Source organism: Electrophorus electricus, chromosome 4 (assembly GCF_041902795.1).
Source record: "Electrophorus electricus isolate QZ-2024a chromosome 4, ASM4190279v1, whole genome shotgun sequence".
NCBI classification, from domain to species: domain Eukaryota; kingdom Metazoa; phylum Chordata; class Actinopteri; order Gymnotiformes; family Gymnotidae; genus Electrophorus; species Electrophorus electricus.
The window spans coordinates 5,863,969-5,878,325 of NC_137500.1; the positions used below are offsets into that span (position 1 = coordinate 5,863,969).

A 14,357-nucleotide genomic window follows, 5' to 3' on the forward strand; every position below is an offset into this window, starting at 1 on the left:
GTACGGTATGGTTAACAGCCCAGTACAGTATGGTTAAAAGCCCAGTACAGTATGGTTAACAGCTAGCAGGCACAGGAGGGATAGTGCTATTTGGTTGGATTAAGCTCAGCTGCAGGCCTGCCTGGCCTAGTCAATAATGCAGCAGGTGTCTGTTTTACCTGGGAGAGCTGACAGCTCCACCTGGTTGCTATGGAGACAGACTATAATCCCTGCAGGGACAATGAGTGCATAGCGAGTTCAATCTCTAGTTCTGTACATAAACCTTGGGCCTCACACTAGAAGCTAACAATTTTTATTAGGATAACAGAAATGCCTTTTCTGGCTTTTGTCTCAGTAACACTGTGGTAAGAGACATAGTCATGTGGGTAACAGTTGAGACTGTATTTGTTTGGGTTTCTCTGTAGGGTCATTTGGAATGTATGTCAGGCAGCAGACACAAAGTACAACTTGGAGAGGCTCCAGAGCAGAGAAAGCCTTCACCATGCACTCAATAGTCAGGCATGTCGAGACACGTCACCCATGTAATGTTTTCAAGAACCTCACTGCACGGCCGGTCCACAAGGCAGAGCGCAGGTCGTGAACCTGCGTCTCAAGTTTGGCAAGTCATTCTTGTGTTACAACAAGAGTGGCTGAAAACACGTGACTCCAGAATTATGAGGTTCCACTTGCCATACATGTGGTTCTAACGTGGCTGGATTCAAAGTTCATAGGGTGACATAGGGTTGTTAAGAACAAACTGTTTTAAGTTTTGTTTGAAAAGTTAAAATCTTGTCTCATACACTTTAATGACACATATGACATTAACTCAGGAAGAATGTTCTAAAAAGTGTTAATTGTCTGTTCGGACACAGCTGGGCAGTATTGTGATAAAGTGCCCCCAAAGCTACTCAGTAATGGGTGAAAGCTATACAGATTTGTATTTCATCATAGGCCTCTTTACATAGTTATGTCATTTATCATAACTTGTTGTGTGTATGTGTGCATAGTTCTCTACTGAGGTGTCTCACCCTTTGGTGCTTTGAAAGAAAGGCCATCAGACATGTTTCTCTTGTGGTTAGTTCACGCCCACTTTACACCCTCCCTTGCATTTACCTAAAAAGAATGAACTCCCAGGAAAAATATCAAGACAATTTCATTTTTGACAACATTTAGAAAGGTTTATATGAATATGCAGTCAATTTTGCTTTTAGTGTTTACATCTGCACACATTTCCTCTTGCATTCTTGGCAATAGTGAGACATCAACATTTGGCAGTGTTTTCCTGTTGTCAAGGAACTGACCAGGACAAACTATGCAACTGTTAAGCAAGTCATGAACAGAAACACATACACATAGACAGAGAAGAGAGAGAGAGGACACAAAAATGCTATTATAGCAGTAAAGTGAACAGCTCTTCATAAACACAGACAGAGAAGCTATGACTACATTGCTGAAGTGGTTATCTTCAGATTCATCCAGGGTTTCAGCATAAGCTAGAAAGTCATAGCCTTTTTTAAAGAGACCTTAGTTTATTTTATGTCCTAACCACTATAGTCATTTTTTTAAAAGCAACCTGCAAGACCCCTGTGGACTTTCTGGAAAATGATGACTTATGCAAGTTAGACCACTGCCTTATCAGGCGTACTGAATGAGACCAGCGCTACTGCACATAATGTTTGGCTGCTCCCTCATCACATTTGTTTTTGTGGTTGTGCTAATGAGGAGGGAGGACCCTGTGTTCTCAGGATGAAGCTCTTCAACAGCTGGTTTTGTCGAGTCGCTGCAGCCCAGCAAGCCCCAACAAAGCAGTAAAAAATCAACAGAGATGAGGATGACTAAGTGTTTCCTGTGAGGACAGATCTGGAGAGAGAGGGAGAGATAGAGGGGGGGGGGGAGTTATACAAACCTGTATATGTACAAGACAAGAAGACCTACTGCATTTATCAACCCCTTGCCCAGGGGTTTGCACCAGCTGAACGAAGCAGGAGTGCGGCATAAAGTGAAACTCATACTGTGTTGGAGCCTGTGGCTTTATAGCTTCAAAGGTGTCAGGCCCTGTCTGCTGTTGCACACTCCAAATGGGGTGGGCGGTGGGGTGGGGGCTGGGCGGTGGAGGACCAGCAGGGAGACACGGGGGAGGAGCAAGCCAGCACACAGCTCCTCTCTGGGCTCACAAAAGTGGGAGTGGCCCCGGAGATTTATGGTTGGCAGGGAAAATGTGGCACCTGTGCTTGGAACAGGGCTCAACCTACATTTCTGGCTTGTCATGCAGCCTTCCCTGATCTCTCTCATCCTCTGTCCTGGTAAATGTCCAGAAGAACCAGAACAGTCAGTGACCGGTAGTTTGCTCCTGGGTGCAAAAGCATGACATGAATCCCCTTTGCACAGAGCAAGTGGCCAAAGAAAACCTCATTTAGTAGTCTAAATTGCTTTTCTTCAATCCCTTTCTCCTCAGAGGACACAGATGAACAAAGGTTTCACACCTTGCAGGACATGCTGGGGAGGGGGGTGGGGAATCCCTCTGAAGTCACTTCGTTCTCTGCGTGTACCTGACCCAGGGTTAGAATTTGCTACAAATCCTTGTGCACAGATGTAGGAGCCAGCTTCCTATGTTCAAACCCCAATATTAACTCTTCTAACAGAAACCACAAACAGGTCAAATATTTGAGAAAAAGGAAAATTTTCCCAAACAGAGGAAATTCAGGATATGTGGTTCAAGCATCCACAGGTTATTAACCTTTCACCTGTTTCCACTCCATTCAGCTCAATTTTACAATTGGTCCAGACAATCGAGGAGGGCCTTCTCTCTCTGGTGTGAAGGGTCCCATATACTGTTCCATATACTCTCTATGTCTAAGGAGTCCACTTTGGTTTCAGGTGGAGTTTATCATATGCTACATAACAGCACTCCCAAGGTGCAGTTTGGGAAAGACTTGACTCACATATAGGGCAGGAGAGAGAACTTCAAGGCACTTAGTCCTCATGTCAGCTGTGTAAACTTGCAGTATCAGGCCAGAGTCCACAGTCCCCAGGGGCAGAAGGTGGACCTGAGAGGCCTGGATTAAGGGCTTCATGCTCGTGTACTTTTCCTTCATTGTGTTGTTCCCTCAGAGGCCTTGTTGAAAGGGCGCCAATGGAAACAGCCACTTTGTTATCTTCCATGGTAAGACGCGGCTAGTTCTGATGAGTTGGCTGAATGTTTGTGTCACCAGTGAACTGCTGCGAGGAACAATGGCATGGCTGAGGTTAAAATAGACCCTGCTGTCTACTGTCTGTTCCTCAGAAGCAGCTTGTAAAGCAGATTTGTGTCCTGTTGCTCCGCATTTTGACTTTTGCCCTTCGCTGGGATTTTGAACCGGATTCCCAAGGCTCAACCTTAGCATTATAAGAACAATCTATTTTACCAACCAGCTTATTTCAATGTTCAGCAAAACTTGTGTTTCTTACAAGTTCCATGGTAGTTATTCACTGCCTTAATAAATGTAAACAAATGTCAACACGAGTTGTGGTTACACAAAATCAATATCCATGTTTGTGGCAGTTTGACTGCCAGATGGACATGGGCGAGATCAAGGTCATTTGGCATTACAAGCATAGTAGGTCAATATTTTTTGTTTTCTTTAAGCCTAACAAGAGTCTAAGATACTATGCTTTAATCCAAACTTAGACAAAATACAATTACTTTCTACTGGGCAAAATAGGGCCAAAAACCTGCAAATCAACTTTATTTATCAAAATACATCTTGCTATTCCGTTTAAGGATAAAAGGTCATATACAGCCTCCTGCTGGGCCATAGATCCTAGCTACTAAATAAAGGACAGATCTGTATGCTGTGCCTGGTAACAAAGCTCTGTTAAGCTCAAGGATGATTTGTGGCAAGGTTTGGTGAGATTTAATTGAAGCAGATTTAGATAAAGGGTGATTGAACAAATTTGTGTTGCACCAGTACGTACCACCAATATACCTAATATACTTTACAGTCATAAAGATTTGCCATATTGAAACTAGCTTTGCTTCAGGATGTTCTGGCAAGGATCTGACCATTTTTTTAGCTTTAAAGTCTGACATGAATACACTTTAAATATGAAGCATGTAATTGTGGGTGCAATGAGGAGCTTAAAACAAGGACCAATATGTGTGTGATCATGCAGGAGGGTTATTATCTAGCTCACAGAAGAACAGTGCGGGAACATTTGGGTGGAGATAGGGCCGAGGACAATTGCTGTTTATCAGAGGACTGAGCGCTCCTGACTCATTTGGTTACAGACCATAGTTAAGATACAAGGATAAGAGGCTAGTGGAACAAAAACATATAAAAAACATTGGAAAGGCACAAAACTAAATAATGTGTTCTTCAGAGAAGCCACTGCACAAGGTACTTTCAGACATATTCAAGGGCAAAGCCATCTTACTTTTAGAATGTCACATTTTTGAAGAGTTCTGCATAATGCTGGGGCTTTGTTTGCTCCCCATTGCGTAAGCAGCGTTCAGCACAAACCCTTTTTTTTCCTTTCAGGGCATTGATTAGTCAGGATGTTCTGAGCCTTAAGAAAGCCCTTGTAAGAGACAGTCTATTAGCATCTGTCTAATCTTGCTGATGATAGCTGTCTTGTCCTGTATTTATGGGGTCTTATCTGTGGCTGTATTAATTGGAAGTGAGGTGGGTGCTCAGAGGCACAGATGGCGCACAGACCCACAGCAAATGAGGAGGAGAGATCATTGGCCATGCTTCAAGGGAGTGAACCCTATATGGGCCTACCTGCTCAAGCAGGTTTGGGATTCCTAGGCAAAACCAAATTACTGGAACAAAGTTGTCATATTAGCAAACAGGTTCAGTTGTAAAAAATAATGGGAAAGACACTAAAGAGAACACGTTTGGAGGGTAAATTCTTACCTGTTTTTAAAACATATTGATATGAAAAGAGACCATTAGATAGTTTGTATTGTGCAGTGTTTCAAAACTGATTACTAAACAAACGCTCCTCAACTTTTTAGAAAACATTGTGAACTGAGCTGGCCATTGTTTGCACTGGTATTCATAGCATGTGCTTCTCAGAGTGCACACAAACATCATGGAGTACCTACACTCTTCCAAACATTTCAGACATTTAAAGCCCTCAGTTCTGACATTTTTCTTGTACTGTGCACCTTTGATGAAAACTAAACTGAGCAGAAAACTAGTGGCACAGCATGCTTTGGAACTCACATTCTGAGTTCACATGCTCAGTTATGAAGTTGTATTTGGAAAAAAAAATACAAGTATTGTAAATAAACTATTCCTAAAAACCTACAGTTGTACTTTATTTCCTCTATACAGAAATGAGCAACAAAACAATGTATATTATAAAATTATAAAATGGCTTTATCAAATGAACTGAATTTTTCTTCTCCTAAATGAATCATAATTGAATGGTATAATTGCATGTCTGTGTGTGACAGCATATTGCTTCGTTAATACACCTCACTATTCCAACACTGTCATCAGTGGTTGGCATATCTTGCCAGAACACCCACTGGGCAAAAACTGATTCAGTGTCTGTTGATTCAGTGTCATTTATGTATGTTTTGCATGTGAAATCAACACTCACTGTAGAATTACTGTTAACATGTCATTGGATTTACCAAAGTCATATTTCACATCATCCATACACTTTAAAACTATCATTTGTTTTATTATTTGATAAAGTCAAGTACCTAGTGCACAGTTATCTATATATGCCTGGTTCCTAAGAAACGTCTATGATTAATCATGAGTCATATAACTAGGTGTGTACTGTTTGTCTTTTATAACTGATAATTCTCTGTAATCACCCTTATTACTCTTAGGACTAAAGTGATGGGTTTTTTTTTTTGGTTTTTTTTTTGGCTTTGGCACTTATTGATTTCCTTGTAAGCGTTTTAACCTTGGAAAGATCCTGACCTAGTTGAGGACATTCATTTTGAGAATGAGGGATTGTAAGTAAATAAAAACATCTGTTCATGATACATTAAGTACCCATGCACAGATAGCAACAATCTTGAGTGAGATGTTCTTGGTGTCTTTCATGCCATGACTCAAAAGGTCATTATAGACAAGTGTCAAATCGGTTCTGCTGTGTGTCTTGCTCTGGTCCAGAGACAGAGCAAATATCTTCCATAGGGGTTCGTGTCTTGCTCATAGTTGCTGGTGGGTTTGTTTGGGGTTGTACTGTAATTTGCATGGTGCCTATCGTCTGGGTGAGGCCCCGCCTGCATACAGAAGCAGTGATGTGGGTCACTTAGGCCTGTAATTGCTGGCTTGATAAACTACGCAGAACTGAAAGATGTCCCTCCAGATATACAGCCTGAGATATTTTTCTTATAAAATGATGACAAAGTAGTCTGAGAGGAACATGTAAATAGTGTCTAGAGCATTGCAGTAAACTGCTAGATTACACTGAAGCCCACTGTTGTATGGCGCTTTTTTAAGGGGAAGTGGTTAGGAATGCGTCAACACCTACTCCCTGTTCCCCTTACCAAAAATCTGTTGTGCACATGTATTTCACATACACCCCTATTAACTTGCATATTAATCAAATAAAAATACATTCAAAGAATTTTGCTATGAGATGGTCCGCATGGGACCAACGTACAGATATCTCCAACAGATTTGTGTCTATGCATCAAATCCACACCCTGCAGAACAACACGGAACCCAGCTGAGAGCTTCCTCCCTCCTCTGTCTGTCTGTCTCTCCCTCCCTTCCTCTCTTTTTCCACCATCCTCCCCCTTTTCCCTAGGGTTGGGCCAAGCTCCCACTGCAATCCAGCATTTAGCTCTCCTGGAAGCCTGTGAATGGGGGAAGGGATGAAGTCACCACCATGGATAATGCCTTATTGTTGCTCAGCATATGGTCAGCAAACTGTCCAAATAATTGCTACATAGTTGTATGATGGTAAATATTAAGGTTGAATTAAACATTTATATGACGTTTCCAAGTCCTTGTGCAATTTCCTATCCCCAGGGCATATTATCTTACATGCTACACGTGAAATGGGGGGTGTGATGGGATCGTGCCAGTTTGGAAGAGCCGGACTGAAAGAGAACTTCACTGAATTCCAAACGAATACCATCATTATAATATCAAAACTCGTTGATAGAAAAGTTATTGATGTAACCCATACAACGGATAATTTTGGACAATAATTTCCAGAAAGTCGCATAACATGCTGACCAGATATGCCCTATGCCGCGCAAATGCAAACGTGTTCCCTACGCGCTACGCAGATTTTAACGCGCTCTTCCCGACAGGGATCTGCCTTTGGCTAACCGTTTAACAGAAGAGAGCCCCGTGGCTGTTAATACACGGCAGGCACACAAAGACGACGTGTCATGCATGGCGACACGCAAGCGCGCATGCCCCAGGCGGCCGACCGCTGACTGCTCTATAAGCGTGTTTACTTTTAGTTTGAACGTGTTGCTGGCTACCAGTGTTGAGTAACATCGCGTGTCTAGCATAGCAGTCTAGCACAATTTGGTGACGCAAGTGGGGACTATTAATATCACAAGAACGGGATGTACTCTGCTCTGCTCTGGGTTCACTCGAGGATAAACGATGAACAACATTTGACTGTTGCGCTTCAGTCTGTGCGACATTGCGGGGGGAAAGGCGCATAAATCGTAAATCCGGATTGTGCGGTCGATTTGTTGCACGCCCGAAAAGCACGAAAGAAGTAACAGGCGAAATGCGTGCGAGCCGGTCCTCGGCTTCGCGTGTTCCTCCGTGATCGTGTGCTGCGCAGTCCTCGAGCCTCGCCCACTCGTGAACCCGCTGACTCGGTGCACTCGGATCAAAAACAACCACCAAAGAATGCGCGCGCGCGGGCGCGAGCTGCATACGAGTGTTTGTTTTCATGTGGAAGACCAGACTTCACCTTTGTCAAGTACTCACCGAAGTGCAAGTATTCACGAGGAAGAAAACATGATAGTTTTTTTTATTATTTATCTGAGACACTTTCTAGAGAATATGTGTTCAAATGCGAAAGGAATGCAAACCATCTCTTGGTCTGTGGTGTCTAGTCGGTATCAAACATTTTGGTATTTAAACCCAAATCTAACGGAGTTGCATGCATCTATGAGACCGTCAATGTCGCCATGATGCCATAATAATGTTCATGGCTCATAATTATGTTGTACAAAACAAAATACACATTTCAATGCACAGGCCAGTTCCCCTGCACCAAATGAATTCCTTACTGAATCCATAACAAAAGCTGAACAGCTGCAGAATTAAAAGACGGGATATTTATATTTTCTACCACAGCATATTCAATAATACAAACTCATCAGAATAGTATAAAAGCAATCATTACTTTTTTAAATCCAAAGATTGAGATGGGGTTACATCCATTATGTGATAATCAGTTGTTGAATTGTGAAATTCAATTGTGAAGTGTGAAATTGTGAAGAAAACAATTTTATCTTGTGGGTATAACAGCATACATACAGTTGCAAGTGAACAGCCCAGGCTGCATGGATGAGAGGATTTCTGAACTGTAGTCTCTCAGCATAGTTCCTTATGTGTTGTGGAGAGCTTAGTTTTAAAACAAATGAGCAAATCAAACTCATATCAAAACCACAGGCAGTTTTTGATACAGCACAAACTGGGCTACGTGAGTCTCATTCATGAGATTAATGTCTGTTCAGTTGGCTTCATATGCATGGAATATTTGGTTCTGCACATAAACATGCAACAGTTAATGTTGGATGCTAATTCTGACATGGCTTCTGGGAGAAACCTGGCCCATAAGTCAAAACAGCCATGAAATCACAGATGCTCACAGGTGTTGTGTGTTACCATCTGCAATAGTCATCCTTTTTTCTTGTTTTTTTTTCTTCTTCTTCGAGACAAGTAGTATCAATTAATATATTTAAACACAGATATACAGCTGCACCCTGTGGTGTTTTGCTAGGTTTTCACATTTCAACAAATACACATCTGAACATATAACTGTGTGTTAGGTATGGTCAGCTGACCTTTCCAGTTTATTATCCACCTTAGTTCAGTAAACTGTATTATACTGTCATAAGATCATGTCTTCACGCTATGTTGTTTCCTGTTGTTTATTATCTAAAATCCTTATTTATGTATGAGATATACTGTCAATATGCAAAATGGTTTATTAGTAATAAAAGAATAAAAATCAAAACAAAGGCCAAGGTGATTATAGAGAAGATTTAAGAAAAATTTGATTTGTAAAATTTGTAAAAATAAAATGACTGTTGTTGTTGTTTTTGCTGGTCTTGTTGCTTGCATCCATAACTACTGTAACTGTATTTTATAGTGTTACATTTAGTTTTCACACTCTCTGGTTGTAGGCATAACTGACTACAGTATGGCCCTGTGCATCCAAAACATCATTAGAGAGAGTGTTTAAATCACAAGAATGCTCACCATGTCATGATCATCTTTGGGTATCCCTTTTTTGGTAAAAAGTTTTGATTCTGTGCTCCTGTTAAACCTTCTACCTTGGAAAGTATGTCTTTTCGTGTAGTGTATTGACAAGTTACACAGGATGCCTTGTATCACGAAGCTGATCATATTGGTTAGATAGTGTAGAACCTAGCTTACGGTATGGTAACAAGAGTTTTGTCCAGTAGAACTCGAAATGGCACCGTATTTTTGCTGATAAGGGGTAAAGCTTTTCAGGCCTACTTATAGTGCATCACTGCCGTTTAGTCTGAGGAAATAGCCTAGGCTGAATAGAGAGATGCCCCTTATACACTGGGCCATCACTGGAACCAAATGCAAAGTCTAGTGGTCACCTGATATGATGCAGCTGACTGGAGAGAGAAAAAGAGAGAGATGTTTCTCTTGTTCCTGCAGGGCACATCCCACATCCCACTGTAACCAGCCCACAGATCAATGTTCTCAATAGTGCCACTCATCACAGGGCAGCGGACAAGGGAAAGAAGCAAACGTGTGCTTGCTTCATTTCGCTCTTTTCAGCTATATTGTATAAAGCAGACAAAGCTTTGCCTCGCGGCACTGCGGTCATTGGATTGCTACTAACCACAGTTGGCATGTCACATAAAATCACCATATGCTTAGTAATGCTATCTATTTTAGTGGTGGTGATACAATCATCAAAAGACATTTAGTTATGACGTGTGTGGTAGATGTGGTCATGTTCATGTCCTCTGCTCTATTCAATCATTAACCAGGAAGGTCTTGATATAAGATTTTTAAAGGGTGGAAGTACATCTGGTTGCGTGCGCACCTTATCTGAAACGTGCCATATCACCACTTCTTTAATATCGGAGTTCCAGGAACTGGAATTTCACGGAAAGCTGAGTGGATGGTGATGATGATGGTTGTACTGTGCGGAGACTTTAAGTGACTTTGTGGCATATGTAACCTGGATATCCTACTGCAGGTGGACGGAGCTAGGCCTGGAATAACACAGTCGCAGCTTGTTTGTGTTCCCCATTGTGACTCTGAAACGCTTACCTTGAACACAGGGATGTTAAATCCTGACCAACCAGAGGGTTCAGCCCCAATAAGATACCAAAAATGTGGCAATGAAAACTCTTTTTTATTTTTGAATATTGCGGTCAGACCCTTAATTAATCTCACGCTTTTGCTTATTTAGCACACCCTCCTCATGTAATTCAGACAAATGGGTCAATTGTTTCTTTCATTGTTTCAGCGGTTGCATGCCCTGAACTGAACAAGGCACAGAACACTGCCGCCTGTGCTTGCCCCGTGAGCTGCGACAGTCTGGGCTAAAAACTTCAATTATTGTCTTTCACACTGTACACTTAGTCACCAGTGGCTCTCCGTCGGCCGTAGATTTAGCTGCGAAGCAGCAGTGAAATGCTGTCCCCTTCCCTTGCCTTTTGTAGCCACTGCCGCAGTTTTATCAGCCATAAATGAGCAAGGCTGAGACATGCTTGTAGCTCCATTGTTGAAGCGCTGAGAACTTAAATGAGCCGTTCACTTGTGACAAGCAGTACAGTGGCGCATGAAAGTGTTGCAGCATTCAAAAGAGCAGCAGTTCAGATGGTCACGTTGTGGTTATAATGACATCTGAGACAGCTCTGCTGATGACCATTAATGAAGGTACGCTGATTAGACACCTGAACACCAATGACAAATGCAATGAGACTAAAAGATACCACTAGCAGATGTGGTGGCAAGCTAGCTCTCTCTCTCTCTCTCTCTTTCTCTCTGTTTGTGTGTGTACATGTTATCTGGCCACTCCCTTTTCTGGGTTTTTTACAGTGTATTTTTACATGGGTTGCTAAATCTAACTATTTTATTTTATACTGTTCTAAGAGCAGTTTTGTGGTTTTCCTTACAATAGTTAAGAGTTAGTCACACCTAGAGACACTGGTCTTAGATAAGCTGAAAAGGGTGACATCTGTGAGCTAGCAGGAAGAGAATATCTGCACTCATGATGGGAAATGAGACATTTCCAAACTCTGAAAGAACAAAGCTAAACCACAAGACAAGAAGTAAACAACCTCTGGGTTTCATATATATATATATATATATATATATATATATATATATATATATATATATATATATATAGAGAGAGAGAGAGAGAGAGAGAGAGAGAGAGAGAGAGAGAGAGATAGATAGATAGATAGATAGATAGATAGATAGATAGATCCACAGAGCTGTGCAATAGCATTTAACGCTACCTGCTTTTAATGTAACATGAAAACAAGAAGCCATCCATTAACTTACAAGACTTCAGAAATGGCATAGATAAATTACTGGCTAAACTCAGAAAAATGAACAAAAGCCTATTTAGAATGCTTTTAGTGTCAGTTAGTACATGCCAGAAGCTCTGGTCTTCTGCTCATGTACAGGCATGGCTGAAAGATGGATGGCCCTCATTAAAGTAATGCTGCTTTATAACCTTCAGCCCTCTGATGGATGTTTGCCAGTCAGACGGTTAGAACACTCTGACATGTTCTTGGGAAGAGTACAGTCTGGGTGATTACCTGAAGAGCTGTTTTTTCCTGCTTCAAATGCTTTTACAGAAACAAAATGGAATGGAATCACATGCACAGTTCACATGAGCCTTTATTTTTACTCCTGAGTATAATCAGCTGGCTTTCTGCTTTTACTGTGTTTGTATTAGATATGCATTATAGTTTGATTATGGACAGTGTCAGGAAACATGATTGTTTTAGCTGTGTTTGTTCCATTTTTTCCCCACACTACAGTGATTGCTGCATTCTTGTGCCAGTTTGGACCTCATCCTTCTACTGCCCACAGTAAAGGAACCAGGGCCGCATGTTCTAGGGCAGCGTGGCAGCATTGAATGGACACTTCTGCCAGGTAGTGTACATGGTCAGGCTTTGCTGTCCTAGCACAAAGCATCCCCCTAGACTGGATTAACATGGAGCCAATCGGAACATGTGAGGCATGAGCTTTTTAAGAGTCATGCTGTTACAATTGTAAGAAGTTGTAAGAATTTCAAAAAAAAAAAAAGGTTTTTTAAAATTATTTTAGTGTTATTTCCCTTTTGGAACACTGTGTTATTATTTTCCCAGCCTTTTTGGAGCTATAAAGCACAAAGCAATTCTAATTGGATGAAGGATGCTATGTAAATACATTTGACTTGACATTGTAAAATGAAATAGATCTTTTTAAGGATACTCACTTCTGAAATCTTGTAGGGCACACATGTCAGTCATCTAGTTTGTGATATAAAACCACAGGTGTCAGTGACAAATTTTAACAGTGAATCGAGTCATCTCACAGAAGTGGTCATACAGTGGGATATTCTGCCTACAGTCAAAATCATTTTTGGTTACTATTGTGTCATGAGCAGCTCAGAGCATAAGCAAAAGGCCACAGAGTGGGCTTTTCAATGTGTGGGTGAAGTGAGACTTATTCAGAATTTCTCACAGGTCGCACAATTTTCAGTGCTTACTGGTGAAGTGTAAATGATTATAATATTATCCCAATAGTTGCAGTATTGGTGTTTATGGTTTAGTGTCCCTGTGGCTGAAGTATTTTACATGAAAGGCAGGTATACTTCTTTGACCGCATTGCTGTGCGTCTGCATGACTTAGATTATTAATGGACATAACTAACTGCAAATGCAAATGGAAAACGCAAATCCTCTAATACTTTAAAATTACTTTACAAAATTAAATTTAGAATTTGGAAATTTGGTATTGCCCTTAGTTAGAAAGGTAAAGAGAAATGCAGTAACCTGGGACCGTCTTGTTACCTGTTTCTCTTGCCTTCCAGAGTGGCAGAGGCATATGCGTTTTTCTTCATTTTGAGGCAGCCATCTTGTGAAAGAGGAACTACCCTCTTCTTGTTGTGCTGTGATGGAGTGCGCCTCTGAAGCACCACATGAAACGCAAGAACACCCAGTCCTTGTGCTGAAAGAATATGTAAAGTAATACAGCCAGATGGCCCTCTGGATGCAGTACAGCCTTGTTCTCACTGAACACCAGGAACTTTCCAAAGAGGCCTTTTGTGAACAGAGCTGAAAGAGTACATGATTTCTCATAGGAGAGAAGGCCATTGCAAGTGTTAAAGGGTGAATTGCACCCCTCTTGCTTCTCTTATGTCTGTTTCTTCAAATTAACTGTGATTTTGAAGAGTTTGCAAACTCATGTTCCTTTTTGGCCCCTGAGTGTAACTATATATAATTCAATGTTTTACATTTGTGGAACATACTTTCAAACATTGCTATTAGCCTCTTACACTGCCTCTGCTGCTGAAACCTGGAAAGCAGGTTTGCAAATGAAAATTGTGTAATTATACATGCATTGCTTAACTGTATCTGTTTGATGTGGCGCTATGGGACAGTGCCATGGATTTGCTGGCACTATTATGACAACCAGTTCTTTGTTATCTAACAGATCGTCTGAAACAATGTTGACTTTTTCTTCTTAAAGGACTGTCACTTGTGTCTGCAGAGCCTGAACAGTCAGTTCAGCTAATGGTCAATATCCAGCGTTTGTTACTGTAGACCAAGAACCTCATCCCTCCTTATATGCATTAATGATAGTACCTTTTATTTTAGGCATTTGCAAAGATATATGAATGTGTATGTGCTTAAAGCATTTTAGATATTCTAACATTGTCCAGAATCATTACGTTATAGTAGATATCTAGATGTAACATGCATTCTATGAGTAAATGACAAAGCACATGTGTAAGTCGCTCTGGATAAATGTAATGTAGATAATACAATTTCATAGTTCTTTTCAACTGCAAATGCTTGTTTTTTGTCATTTGCTATGCGATCTTAGATGTGTGCACTGTTTAACTAATACAAAAATAAATACAACACATACTCACACAGCCCTCACGTTGGTCTTAACTCAATTTTATACAATTACAGACACTGAATGAAGTTTCTCGGGCACTACCGCGAAG

At 41.0% G+C, this 14,357-nt stretch overlaps 1 long non-coding RNA gene across 2 annotated transcripts; it reads right to left on the reverse strand.

Moving 5' to 3' along the window:
• Positions 1 to 12,017: 12,017 nt before the first annotated feature.
• Positions 12,018 to 14,345, reverse strand: LOC113573181 (uncharacterized). Of its 2 annotated transcripts, none has more exons than XR_003410184.3 (4): positions 14,280 to 14,345; positions 13,195 to 13,351; positions 12,619 to 12,652; positions 12,018 to 12,344 (listed from the first exon to the last, which is right to left on the reverse strand). It is a non-coding gene; the product is annotated as an uncharacterized LOC113573181 (long non-coding RNA). The 2 variants fall into 2 exon arrangements; XR_003410183.3 differs by having other exon boundaries at positions 14,276 to 14,343.
• Between the last annotated feature and the right edge of the window lie 12 nt (positions 14,346 to 14,357).